This window comes from Mauremys mutica, chromosome 5 (assembly GCF_020497125.1).
Source record: "Mauremys mutica isolate MM-2020 ecotype Southern chromosome 5, ASM2049712v1, whole genome shotgun sequence".
Classification (NCBI taxonomy): domain Eukaryota; kingdom Metazoa; phylum Chordata; order Testudines; family Geoemydidae; genus Mauremys; species Mauremys mutica.
In genome coordinates this window covers 94457555-94470859 of record NC_059076.1, presented here as the reverse complement: position 1 = coordinate 94470859, position 13305 = coordinate 94457555, and the positions used below count along the sequence as shown (strand labels likewise).

Here is a 13305-nt window from a genome sequence, read left to right as displayed (position 1 = left end):
TGATTATAGAGTTAGCTACCAATGTTGTCTTTGGTGTAAGATCTAGAGAACCAATTGATCTGAGGTAAGTGACTAGTCTCTTGGGACTGGAAGCAACTTAAATGTTATGTGATTTTTGGTGTAAGTAACCATTTTATCACAAAGTCCAGTTTGTCTGGGTGGCAAGATAGACTGGAGGGTCTAAGGGGACTGTCTGTGGTCCAGGTGTTCACTTTTGTCACTGGCTTGGTGAAATCTAAGTTTAGGGTGTCTGCCCTCTTTACTGAGCGTCTGTCCTGAGGAAGGCACTCACAAACCTGAGCCACTCCAGACAGCGTGACAATAACCCAGGAAAGAAAACAGAGTCAGTCTAAGCAGGAAGCACCACATTTACCTGCTTCCTTATAAACCAGAGCAACCATGTCCTCCAGCAACTGGTCCTTTTGCACTGTTTGCTTGAGCATACACACAAGAAACTTCATAAAACAGAAACATGCGAGAGACCAATCAATGTAAAGGAGGCAGCACTTCAAAGAGGAGAGGACAAGTTTCTTCTTACCTGAGTAAAATAAATCTTAAAGCAAAACTATCTAATTACACTGCAACAACACAGTCATCTTGTAAAACTGTGTTTTAGCTGATGATTGTACAACAAGAATGCTCATCTCCTGTCCAAGCTGCTGCAAAGATAAAGCCCTTTTTCCTTCAGTTATAAAAACTGCAAGATACTCCAGTAGCAAGTTACAGGCAAAATTAGAAAAACATTATGTTTCTGCAATTTTATTCTATGCACTGCATAGCTAAGGCAAGTCAACCACTGTTCTGTGCAGCACAACATTAGCAGATGCTATCCAAGCTGCTATAAATCTGAAGCAGGAACTTAAAATTATCAAAATGTTTTGTGACTGTTCTTCTGACAAGTGAAGAATAGCTTTCAAATGAACGAGTTTGTATAATGCCACTTTAATCCTTCAGTGTGAAACAGCCAAAAATAAAGCCTCAGAATATTATCCAAAGCCTGAGTGATTGTAGTTTAGAGGTCAGCTACTTTTGTACCCCCAACTGGTGCAGGAATTTGTCCTTTGGTTGATAAAGAGGAATATACTTCAGCAAGCAATGAGTATCATCCTGCAGAAGACAATCAAAGAAGGTGCCTTTCAACTGCAGAGTGCATAGTACTTAACAGTTAAAAAATTATCACTGCACATAAGCCTTGCTGCACAGCTACACCATGAGTTTGGTTCTAGCAATTTAATTAGCATACCACATCTTCATGGATTCTGCATCAATTATGATGAATTGAGGTGGTTCAATCTCTAGCACTGCAAAAACTGAAGTAAAAAGACTCCAGGGAAATGTGTTAATTCCAAATGGAATTGTACCACGTCATACTGATGGAAATGGCATCCATGAAGAATATTATAACAGACATCAACAAAGAGGCCGTTGATTAAAAGAATACCTTCCATTCAATGGCTACAGCATGGTATTTCGAGAACAGTCTGCAGATATTTCTAGTAATGCTGGACTATCACTGAAGCATGGGAGAGAAAAGTCACTTACACTCTCCCCCGGCCATCAGCCTCTCCTATGCAGCATGCAGCAATTGAAGACTACTACCCTGTGATGTTCTATCAATACCAAATGACATTGATATTGTTTCCACTCAAGTGATTCCATTTTGGACTGGTTTCAATCACAAGCTTGCAACAAAGAAGAGAACCTACACATCATTTGCATATGCACCGATTATGAATGCCAAACCACCTAACATGACCACAGTCTAGGCTACAATGCTGAAATGTAAGGAAATGTCAGCAGCTTTAGGACAGCAGCATGCCTTCAGCCATGAATCAGCAGCAGTATGCTGTTCAGCAAATGAAATGGACTCTCTCACAATGTAATCAGCCTGGGTGATTTTCACACCCTATACAGGTCTGTTACATCTTACACACATTTAACATGTACGATTTCAGCTTGGTCAGCAAAAACAAAAACAAACAGAGAAAAACAACAATTTCAGTACTGTTTCAGTAGTGCGGGCGATTCCGCCCGCCATTCAACTCAATGTAATTTTGACTATACATGGTTTTCGCTTTACGCGCTAACAGTGGAACGGAACCCCCGAGTAAGATGAGACAGATCTGTACTGTTTTACTGAATGTATTGGGAAATTCTAGGGACATATAAGACTACTAGACCCTGTTGTTGCTTCTGATGTGTATGCAGCTTGTAGTGCAGATCAAATGCTTGCTAATAAGAAATTCAACTGTGCTCTGTGGCTTCATTCTAGCATCTGAGGCCCTGAGTGCTCTGAAATGTTATTCATTTGTTAAATGGTGTGATCAGGAAGGAGGTATCATGTAGTTCCATCATTTGTCTGGCAAAGGTTGGCTGACACTCTAAAGATGTTTGAATCTGAAGACAATGAGTCCTTACAACATGTCATTAAAGTGCTTGATAATGCTATAACCCAGTATATGCTATTACTACTGGAGAAAATTCAGACTTGGAAGTATGCCCAGTCTCCAATATTCAAGTTCCGGGATCACTTTCTCCAGGTTATGCAGATACTTCTTCCAGATGTTAAAGCAGAGCAAGAGGGTCACTGGAAACTTTACCGATTCATAGTGCACCATGCTTCCATACTACTCTACTGTAAAGAGGCTCAACTATGCCAGGCAAATACCACTCTCCGTTCTTGACATGTTAATATCACCCTGAAGAAGTACATAGTGCCTTTAATAGAATCATAGGGTTGGAAGGGACCTCAGGAGGTCATCTAGTCTAACCCCTGCTCAAAGCAGGACCAATCCCCAACTAAATCATCCCAACCAGGACCCTCTCAAGCCTGACCTTAAAAACCTCTAAGGAAGGAGATTCCACCACCTCCCTAGGTAACCCATTCCAGTGCTTCACCACCCTCCTAGTGAAAAAGTTTTTCCTAATATCCAACCTAAACCTCCCCCACTGCAACTTGAGACCATTAATCCTTGTTCTATCATCTTGTACCACTGAGAACAGTCTAGATCCATCCTCTTTGGAACTCCCTTTCAGGTAGTTGAAAGCAGCTATCAAATCTTCCCTCAATCTTCTCTTCTGCAGACTAAATAATCCCAGTTCCCTCAGCCTCGCCTCTTAAATCATGGGCTCCAGCCCCCTAATCATTTTTGTTGCCCTCCACTAGACTCTTTCCAATTTTTCCGTATCCCTCTTGTAGTGTGGGGACCAAAACTGGACACACTACTCCAGATGAGGCCTCATCAATGCTGAATAGAGGGGAAATGATCACGTCCCTTGATCTGCTGTAAATGTTCCTACCAATACAGCCCAATATGCCATTGGCCTTCTTGGCAACAAGGGCACACTGCTGACTCATATCCAGCTTCTCGTCCACCGTAACCCCAGGTCTTTTTCTGCAGAACTGCTGCCTAGCCATTCGGTCCCTAGTCTGTAGCAGTGCATGGGATTCTTCCTTCTTAAATGCAGGACTCTGCACTTGTCCTTGTTGAATGTCATCAGATTTATTTTGGCCCAATCCTCTAATTTGTCTAGGTCCCTCTGTATCCTATCCCTACCCTCCAGCATATCTACCACTCCTCCCAGTTTAGTGTCATCTGCAAACTTGCTGAGGGTGCAATCCACACCATCCTCCAGATCATTAATGAAGATATTGAACAAAACCAGCCCCAGGACCGACCCTTGGGGCACCCCGCTTGATACCGGCTGCCAACTAGACATGGAGCCTTAAACCTTATTTGTGCATGTACTAGTAGGGTTGCTGCAAAATGAACTGTGTCTGTACGCAGAACAATCTTCTCTGCACAGAACTGTGTACATGTCAAGACAATGAAGATTGTGGTAACCTATGCACTCAAATCATAACGAAAAACAAGATGATCATGATGTTGACTAGAAATGTCACCAGCACTGTTATCTCTACAAATTCATCAAACGATTTTTATTTTTACCCTTTAGACTGTTGTTGTGATACTCTGAGATCAAGGAAATCCAATTATATGTTTTGAAATACACAGAGTCATTAAACTAATGAACAAATGCAAATATTTCAAAGTGATCATATTAACAAGTTGATGGTGTCATTGTTTAGCCCTATTTCCTAGCCACCTGACAGCTCCAATCATAAAGTAGACATAAACTTTTTATGTATGTATGATATGTATGCATGTAGAGAGGGTGTATTAAGTTGACCAAATCAGTTGTGTCTGCCGCTTACCTATAAAGAAATATCCCTGCAGAACTAAACCTTAAAATTTACCTTGTCAACTTCAAAACGTGAAATCCAGTCTCTAGAGGATTAGTGATTTAATGCACTATTCTGCTGTCTAGCCCACCGCATCTCCTCCCACTGTCCCCACCCCACACGTTTTTTAGTCCATTAATCTTAAAAATATACGGAAGGAAGGGACCTCAGGTGTCATTTAGACCAGTCCCCTGCACTGAGGAAGAACCAAGTAAACCTATAGTGTCCCTGACATGTGTTTGTCCAACCTGTTTTTAAAAACTTCCCATGATGAGGATTCTACAACCTCCCTGGGAAGTCTATTCCAGAGACCAACTACCCTTATAGTTAAAAAATTTTTCCCAATAGCTAACCTAAATGTTCCTTTCTGCAGATGAAGTAATCATTATCTTGATTACTAATTAGATGCGCTTTCCCTGGGGACAGTCCTGCCCACCTGCCTGTGGGCAGAGCAGCAGAAGGGGGGGGGGGGGGGGAAGAGCTACAGCCTGGACCTTGGGGCTTTCTATGGGAGTGCTGGCACTGGGAGCCCACAAAGCTGCACAAGACTTCTCGCATTCTCGAGTGCTCAGCACAAAGAACCCTGGGTGCAGCCCCCTATCAGGGGGCAGCCTGGCTAGGACAGGGAGAGGTACTATGCAGCTCCAGCATCCAGGCTACAGCCTTCCCTCCCAGCCCATAGCCCCTTACCTCAGATGCAGTGCCTGCATGCATGCAGGTTTGCAGGGCTGCAGCCAGTGAATGCACATCTCAGGATCTTGCCTGCTGCCGGGGCTTTTCTTCCAAAAAACATTCTCAATAAGGATCATGCTGTTGCCAAATTCCATTAACATTAAAGTCCATGAGATGGGATTGGTTCGGTTCCTGGCAAAATGTTGCTATTAACCAGAAGTTATTATCCAGTTTGCTATTAAGCAGATTCTACTGTACTTAGAAGCACTGTAGTCCCAATCCAAAAAAAAAAAAAAAAAAAAAAGTACAGAGAAAAAATAACCACCAATGAAGGTAAAAACAGACTAGTTCATTTGCAAGATGAAGCCAAGCCAAGAAATTATTCACACAAGCTCACTATATTGTTTCAGAATTGCTGAAAGTTGATGGAGAAGCAGCATTATTTTCCAAGATTTATTAAATTGTAGTGATTTCTACCTCCATTCCCCAAATGTCTGCCAATATCTGCTAGAGTTTTATAAATTGAACATACACTGAAGCAGATTAGTGTAAAATACTACCATAATATGCAGTATAGAGAAACATAAGAAAAGTAATTCCATTGCTTTTTGGAACTCCGTTAAATAATACTTTTCTCAGGCCACTGGTATTATCTAGACAGCTGAAGGAGTAGCAGGCGGGGGAGTACGACTAGGTTACTTTTGGAACCCAGAGAGATACAGGGATGCCTTTTTGAAAAGTCATGTCAGGTCTGTGCTTGCAAGATACATGCAGTAAGTCTGCCATTAGCTATTTTGACATGATTGGTCTTTGCATCAACAAGAGACTTATGCATAAGTCAAGAATAAGAGATCGTTTCTGTGACTAACTGTGTATAACAACTTGAACCCCTTCCATTCAGGGCAGTGTGTAACAGCCTGCAATTTGGCTGTTGGTGTTCTTCCCATCTTATTAACAGATTATGAATTTCAGAATTCAGCTCTTGACATGGTTTGGGAGTGGTTGGTTAGTTTGTTTTAAAAAGAAAAAAATTCGTGAGCAAATTTGGTTTACTGACATTCCTATGGAACTCATACTAAAAAGGAGTACCTCATTCAGCTTTCGTTGTTGTTGTTTTTGTTACAAAGTTATAAATATGTTCTATAAGGCACTGTGCTTTCTTATACATCATTGCCAAGATTTTCAAAATCAGGTACTTAAAGTCACTTTTCAAAAATCAATGAGCAACCAACAGCTCCCATTGAAGTCAGTAAAAGCTACTGGGCATTTGACACTTTTTAAGTCAGGCCACTTATTCAGGCACCAGAGTATGGACTTAGAAACCCAACTTTAGGCATGCAGTTTAAATAGTCTCAAACCTTACGCATTAAATCTTTGATTATAAAAAGACAAGTCTTTCACAAAAAATACTGAGGTCATTTAAAAAAAATTAAAAAAAAGTATTGTTGGCTTGATGGCAGACCACAGTAGAGTGAACAGAGTTGCTTGAGTAGTTCTGTTCCTTTTTTTGTTTGTTTGTTTTTTTAGAGGGATTCCAGTGAGAAGTACTGAGCAACTACTATTTGTTCTCTCATGCAAGGCTCTATCGCAAAGACGTGCTGGCCATCACTTCCTGCAGCTCCCATTGGCCAGGAATGGCGAACTGCGGCCACTGGGAGCTGCAGGACCACCAACAGATTACCCTGACAGGCCACGTGTGGGCCACAGGTTGCCCACCACTGCTCTACTGGGTTCTATTCTGTCACCCCTCCTGTTCAATGAGTTTTTAAGTCATTTGGGGAATTAGGGATTGCAGTATAGGAAAGATCTCTGTGTTTCCATCTATTCCAACCCAGATGGTGCTGCAAAAAGACCCCAAGTGCAAGCTGTCTCAGACTCAACCCAGATAAAGTTGAGACAACACTTACAGAATGGGGAAAATCTCAAGAAATGGCAGAAGCATGAACATCCCAGCTGAGGAAATCTGACTATCATTTATTGTTTCACTTTACAACTTTGGAGATGGAGTGTCATGTTCAATATCAGCTGCTTCTGAACACTCAGCAGCACTCTGCAATTCAGCAGCACTCCATGCAACTGCATTATTGTTTTATTTTTCAAGATAATCATATATGCTTGGAAAGATTATGATCTTCTGGATGCAGATCTCAACATAAATATCGATGCTTCTGTCATCTCAATATGGATTACTGCAATGTGCTTTAAATGGAGCCACACTTTAAAACTAATATTGGATACTAATCCTCTGCCTGGTTCCTTCCCACAGGGAGCATGTTATACCTGTGATCTGCACTGTCTACCAGCTGACTGCTGAATGAAATTTAAAAGGTCCTGGTTTAATTGTTTGCTGACAGACTATTGTTTCTCCCCATGTAATACTACAGGAGCTGTAGTCAGTTTAAGTGTTCAGGTTAATAACCCCCTGTGTTAAGTGGTAAAAAATAGAACCAGTTTCTCTAAGTGAGGGGTACACACTGCTTTATAACTTGCTTTCCTTGAGGAACTGCCAAAGCAAAGATCTAATAAGGGCTGTCAAGCGATTAAAAAAATTAATCGTGATTAATGGCATGATTAATCACACTGTTAATAATAGAATATCATTTATTTAAATATTTTTGGATGTTTTCTACATTTTCAAATATATTAATTTCAATTACAACATAGAATACAAAGTGTACAGTGTTCACTTTATATTTATTTTTAATTACAAGTATTTGCACTAAAAAAAATTGTATTTTTCAATTCACCTAATAAAAGTACTGTAGTGCAATTTCTTTATCATTAAAGTTGAACTTACAAATGTAGAATTATGTACAAAAAAATGCATTCAAAAATAAAACAATGTAAAATTTTAGAGCCTGCAAGTCCACTCAGTCCTACTTCTTGTTCACCCAATCACTAAGACAAACAAGTTTGTTTACATTTGCAGGAGATAATGCTTGCCTGCTTCTTGTTTACATCACCTGAAAGTGAGAACAGGTGTTTGCATGGCACTGTTGTAGTGATGTCGCAAGATAGTTACGTGCCAGATGTATGAAGGGACATATGAATCTTTAGCACTTCAACCACCACTCCAGTGGACATGCGTCCATGCTGATGATGGGTTCTGCTCAACAACAATCCAAAGTAGTGCTTCAGGGTCTGTAGTTTTGCATCGGAGTGCTGCTCTTTTAAGACTTCTGAAAGCATGCTCCACATCCCAGTCCCTCTCATATTTTGGAAGGCACTTCAGATTCTTAAACCTTGGGTCGGTTAGAAATCTCACATTGATTCCTTCTTTGCGTTTTGTGAAATCTACAGCGAAAGTGTTCTTAAAATGAACAACATGTGCTGGGTCATCATCCAAGACTTCTATAACATGAAATATCTGGCAGAATGCAGGTAAAACAAAGCAGGAAACAGATAATTCTCCCACAAAGAGTTCAGTCACAAAATGTAATTAATGCATTTTTTTTTAAACAAGCATCATCAGCATGGAAGCACATCCTCTGGAATGGTGGCCAAAGCATGAAGAGGCATATGAATGTTGAGCATCTCTGGCACATAAATACGTTGCAATGCCAGCTACAAAAGTGTCATGCAAATGCCTGTTCTCACCTTCTGATGACATTGTAAATAAGAAGAGGGCAGCATTATCTCCTGTAAATGTAAACAAACTTGTTTGTTGAGCCAATCACCAAGATAAGTAGGACTGAGCGGACTTCTAGGCTCTGAAGTTTTGCATTGCACTAAAAACCAAAACAGTTATGTAACAAAACAAAGAAAAAAATCTACATTTGGAACTTGCACTTTCACAACAAATCGAAAAATACTATTTCTTTTGTTTATCATTTTACAGTGCAAATATTTGTAATAAAAAATAATATACACTTTGATTTCAATTACAACACAGAATACAATATATATGAAAATGTAGAAAAACATACAAAATATTTAATTAATTTTAATTGGTATTCATTGTTTAACAGTGCAATTAAAATTGCAATTGATAGCGATTAATTTTTTTAATCACGATTTTTTAGTTAATTGCATGAGTTAACTGTGATTAATCGACAGCCCTGGTAAAAAGACTACACCTACACAGAACACCTTATCTATAAAATATAAATACTGATAGTTGCACATGGGCTGTAATAGCAACCGCTTTGAGAATATTAATGAACGTACACAGAAAAATAAAATTTAAACACAAGCACACACAACTGTATCTATGTGTATTCTCATACTAAATTTAAGTTTTAAGAGATGCTATCAAGTTGCTCAGGCCCAACATTGGGTATTGCAATAAGCGTTGTACCTCAATTAAAACAAGAGCCTTGAGGTTTGAGTGGAGGCAATCTTAACATCACTCTGCACTGCTAGAAACCAACACACATCTGTGTTTTGCTACTGCAGGGAGATTCAGACTGGTCTAATTTAGCTGTCCAAGATGACCAGAAATACAAAGTTAGTTACCATAAGTAGTTCATAAAACTAGTTTCTTATAATCATTTCAAATTTTAACCTAAGTGATCTCTAGGCAAGAACCGGGGGAATGGGTGGTGATCAAGGGGGGAGAAAACAATTCTTAAAAGTTTTTTAAAAAAAATAACAGGAACACCTGCAGCATGGAGTGTGACAATACACCTATCCACTATATCACCAAAGCAGTGTGCCTCCACCCTGCTCTCTGAGAGACCACTTTCAGAAGTGAGGAAATTAGTATTTATCCCTAAGAGACCTTGGCCTCTCTTGCTTAGGCTACTAACCTGGAAGCCACTTAGCAGTAACTATGGTAGCGGTTTGTGTGATGAGGACCACTCATCCACTGGCAAGCTGACTCACACCAGACATCAAACGCCAATAACTTTTTATCACTATAAAGTGGTGTTGAATTAAAGTCAAGCTTTCTCAGAGGGGAGGGGAAATTTGTTTCTGTCCTAAAATACCTTGCTTACTAACCTGCCATGTAAGTTTTATCAAAATATTCTGTTTCCTTCCTGTAACAGCATGACAAGATAAGAATCAGTGTGTGGTTTTCCAGCACTTGCTTTGTAGTCTTCCACAGAGATTGTAAAGTTGCACTCACACTCTTACTGTAAGCTGTAACACAGTAGCAAAAGTAATGAAACAAGAACATATTGGGTAAATAATTCTTAAGAAGAATTGCAGCATAATTCTATTGCGTTAATCAATTTACAATAACTGCTAGTTTATTGCTGAATCCAGTACTCTGTATTCCCGTTCCTCACTCTCTCCCAAAAATGAATGGCTCTTCATTCTGCCACCTCAAGAGCATTATGTACAGGACACCTATAGTAAACATTTTTATCTATCAATTAACTACTTTTCCAGTGTTTAGATATCTAAGTCCATAAACATCTTATGAAAAAAATCATTTCCATTACACAACAGCAGAGTTTTGGAGAAGCACAGTACATCTAAGATGATAATTTGGTCCTGTTTTAGTTACCACTGATTAGACTCAATGTATAGAATTCTAATGTGCTTGCTGCTATGGTTTACATCTTTTATAGATGTCAGATACTGAATAGGCTCACAGTCAGTTGATGCTCTTGCTGTCTGGTCTTGAGATTGATTTTTCAGTCCTTAGAACTGAATCAATGGATATCTGTTGCTTCTATAAACTGTTCTCCTCAACAATCTATGAGAACCCAGTTTTGGTGGTCACCGTATTGTGGAAGGCCTACTTAGTTTGTTTTGTTAGGTCTTAATCATGCTGCTGAGTCTCTGGGCATTTTAGCTGGAGATGCATTGCTGGCTCTAGCAGTATCATTTTGGGTAGCAGTGTGTGTTTTCAATTTAAGATTTTTTTTAATAATTAAAAGAAGGAAATCTGCATGTCGTGGATGGTAGATTATTATTTTGTTGTTTGTCTGAATTCTGTATTTTTAAGAATGTTACATTTGCTTAGGATAGCCACAGGGAAAAAAAACCACAACACACAGATGTGCAGTCACAGGTGCAGCTGTACCACTGCAATTTTGACAACCTCTTTGAAAGAGTAGCAGATACAAATAAAAAAATGTATGCATAGTAATATGTTTAGCATCTTGACTCTCAAATTGAATAGCTTTCATTAAATGGGACTTCCTACTACAGTTAAATGTGCAGGGGGGGGAGGTGCCTTCTCTACTTTGATCAGAAACTGTAATGTACATTTATTGCCATACTAAGAACTAGGTATCATTATCACCATCACAACTGTTGCAAATAAACTGCAGTTGTTTAAAAATAAGTTGTGTTTGGATACAAATATCTTACAATGAAAATAAAGTGAAGAATGTGGGGAGTGGGGGGGAGCGAGAGAGAGCGGGGCATTTGTTCCACACGTTTCCTTGGGAGTCTGAAGTGGGCTTTGAAAGTGTTTCTTCTCCACCCGGAAGTCTGTCAAAACAAGCCATTTCTCGCAGTCCCAGTTTCACACTAGAAGTTGAATGCAGCCCCAGGCTAGAGCCAGCGGCCTCTCACACACCGCACCGAGCGGAGATTATTAACTTTGTTACCAAACCCTAGAGAGCGCCCAGGAAACAATGTTTCACCCCCAGCTCCCTGGCCTCCTCCCGGTGCCCCTGAGGGCCTGGCACGGGCCGAGCGGGAGCCAGTCCGGCGTGGGAATGGGGGGCGGGAGGGTTCCGGGTGGGGGGGTCCCCAACAGCAGTTTCTCTCCGCTTTCCCCCACCTCTGCTGGTAAGAGGCCCCGCTAGTGTGAAGATCCGCAAGGCGCTGAACCGCCGTCCGCTCCTGCTGGGCCAGGCGGAGGCCAGCAGCCCGGAACACAAGCCGCTCTCTGGGGGGATCCTCCTGTGCCAGCGATACCAGCCAGCGAGCTCCCGCGCCGCCGCCAGGGACCACTGTCGCCTCGAGCTGCGCGCAGCCCAGACACGGAACCTGCTGATGTGCGAGGCGGCGATGCCTGGGCAGCGCCCTGCCTGGGGGGCGGGCAGAGGCCGCGAGGGCAGCCGCTCCTAGAGGCCGCCGGTCACGGCTCTGCTGTGCCTGCTAAGGGACTAGGGAGCGCACATCCCCACCCCGGCAGAGAACCGGGTCCCCTCGCACCACAGAGGGGCGTCGGGCCGGGGGAGAGGATCAGCCCCGAGGGGCGCCCCGCAACCCAGCCTCCAAGCAGCGCTCGCCCGGTACAGACACGGATGAACCCACCGGGCGCAAGGGGGGGTTCAGGCTGCCCTGCTCCGAGGAGCGGGGGCTGGCGCTGCGCCCAGCCCGAAGGCACCGTTGGGTAACTCTTCCAACACAGCCGCCCCCAAGCAGTAAACAAAGCAGCGCGAGCCAGGGGCCGGGCCAGCTACAGAGACGCCGCGCGCGCGCCACCATCGCTTGCGCTGCCTTGTTTACAGCGGGTAGCGCGACGGCGGTTCCCCGACCCCTAACGTTCCATTTCCGTTGGGAGCAGGCGGCCTCCATTCTCCAATAATGAATGAGTCCCACACACACACACACCGGCGCCGAGTTACCTACCCCACCAATTAAAGTGTTTCTCTCATCGCTACCTCCGCCGCCGCTGATAACTCCCACACTCCACAGCGCCACCGCCTCAACCTGCTACTACGGCCCCTTTAAGGGCTAGTCCGATAGGAACCGCTTGGTGAATTAAATCTCCATTGACGTCTCCCCCGGCTTTATCCCGACCGCTCCTTCCCCTCCTCGATAACTCGACGGTCCGGCTCCTTCTTCCCGCCTCCTCTCCCTCCCCATTGGCAAGCGACTCTCAAACAGGAACAAACACTAATTGGTGAAGATGGGTGACATTCATCTGTCTCCGCCCCTATTATTCATCTTGATTGGTTCATAGGGGTCAATCCCTCTCTGAAGCGGCCAATCGTCTCAACCAATCACTCCGCCGTGTGGCGACTGTGCTCTTCCTATTGGCTACGTACACCAGTTTCCTGTAGGGCTGAATGGCCAAGACGAAAGTCGGTCCTAGGTTCTCGATGGCTCATCATGGGGAGCGCTCCGACAGCTCAGAGACCGCCCCGTTTTTGTGCATGCTGGGGAGGCTGGGAAATGAGCATCTAAACTAAACTGAGTGCCTAGCCCTTTAAATGTCTTCCGCAGTGTTAGGGAAGCTGTAAAAAGTCTTTACACTTCCATTGCGCGAAGGGACTGTGGTATAATTCCCATATGTGAAAAACTGAACTATTCTGACGCGAAACGAATGGACAGAGTCCTCCCTTGAAGAAAGCCGGGCATGTTCTGTATCCCCCGGAGATCATTCCAGTTATCTGGAGACTATTTATACCCAGATTTTAGGGGCGTGGGGCTCCTGGATTTAGTCTCTGTCCTCATTTCCCGTCCCAGATCCCGTCGATCCACAGCTCTCTCTCTCACGCTTGCAGACTGAATCTAAACTGAGGGGTGCAGCAGCCCCC

At 42.7% G+C, this 13305-nt stretch overlaps 1 protein-coding gene across 1 annotated transcript in view; it reads right to left on the bottom strand.

Annotated features, from left to right (window-relative positions):
* Positions 1–12755, bottom strand: part of FRYL (FRY like transcription coactivator) — a 351277-nt gene extending 338522 nt beyond the window's left edge. The window contains exons 1-2 of the mRNA XM_045018794.1: positions 12395–12755; positions 9857–9997 (exon numbers count right to left, since the gene is read on the bottom strand). The gene's annotated coding sequence lies outside the window, so the exon portion shown is untranslated. The remainder of the gene's footprint in view (positions 1–9856; positions 9998–12394) is intronic.
* Positions 12756–13305: the final 550 nt, after the last annotated feature.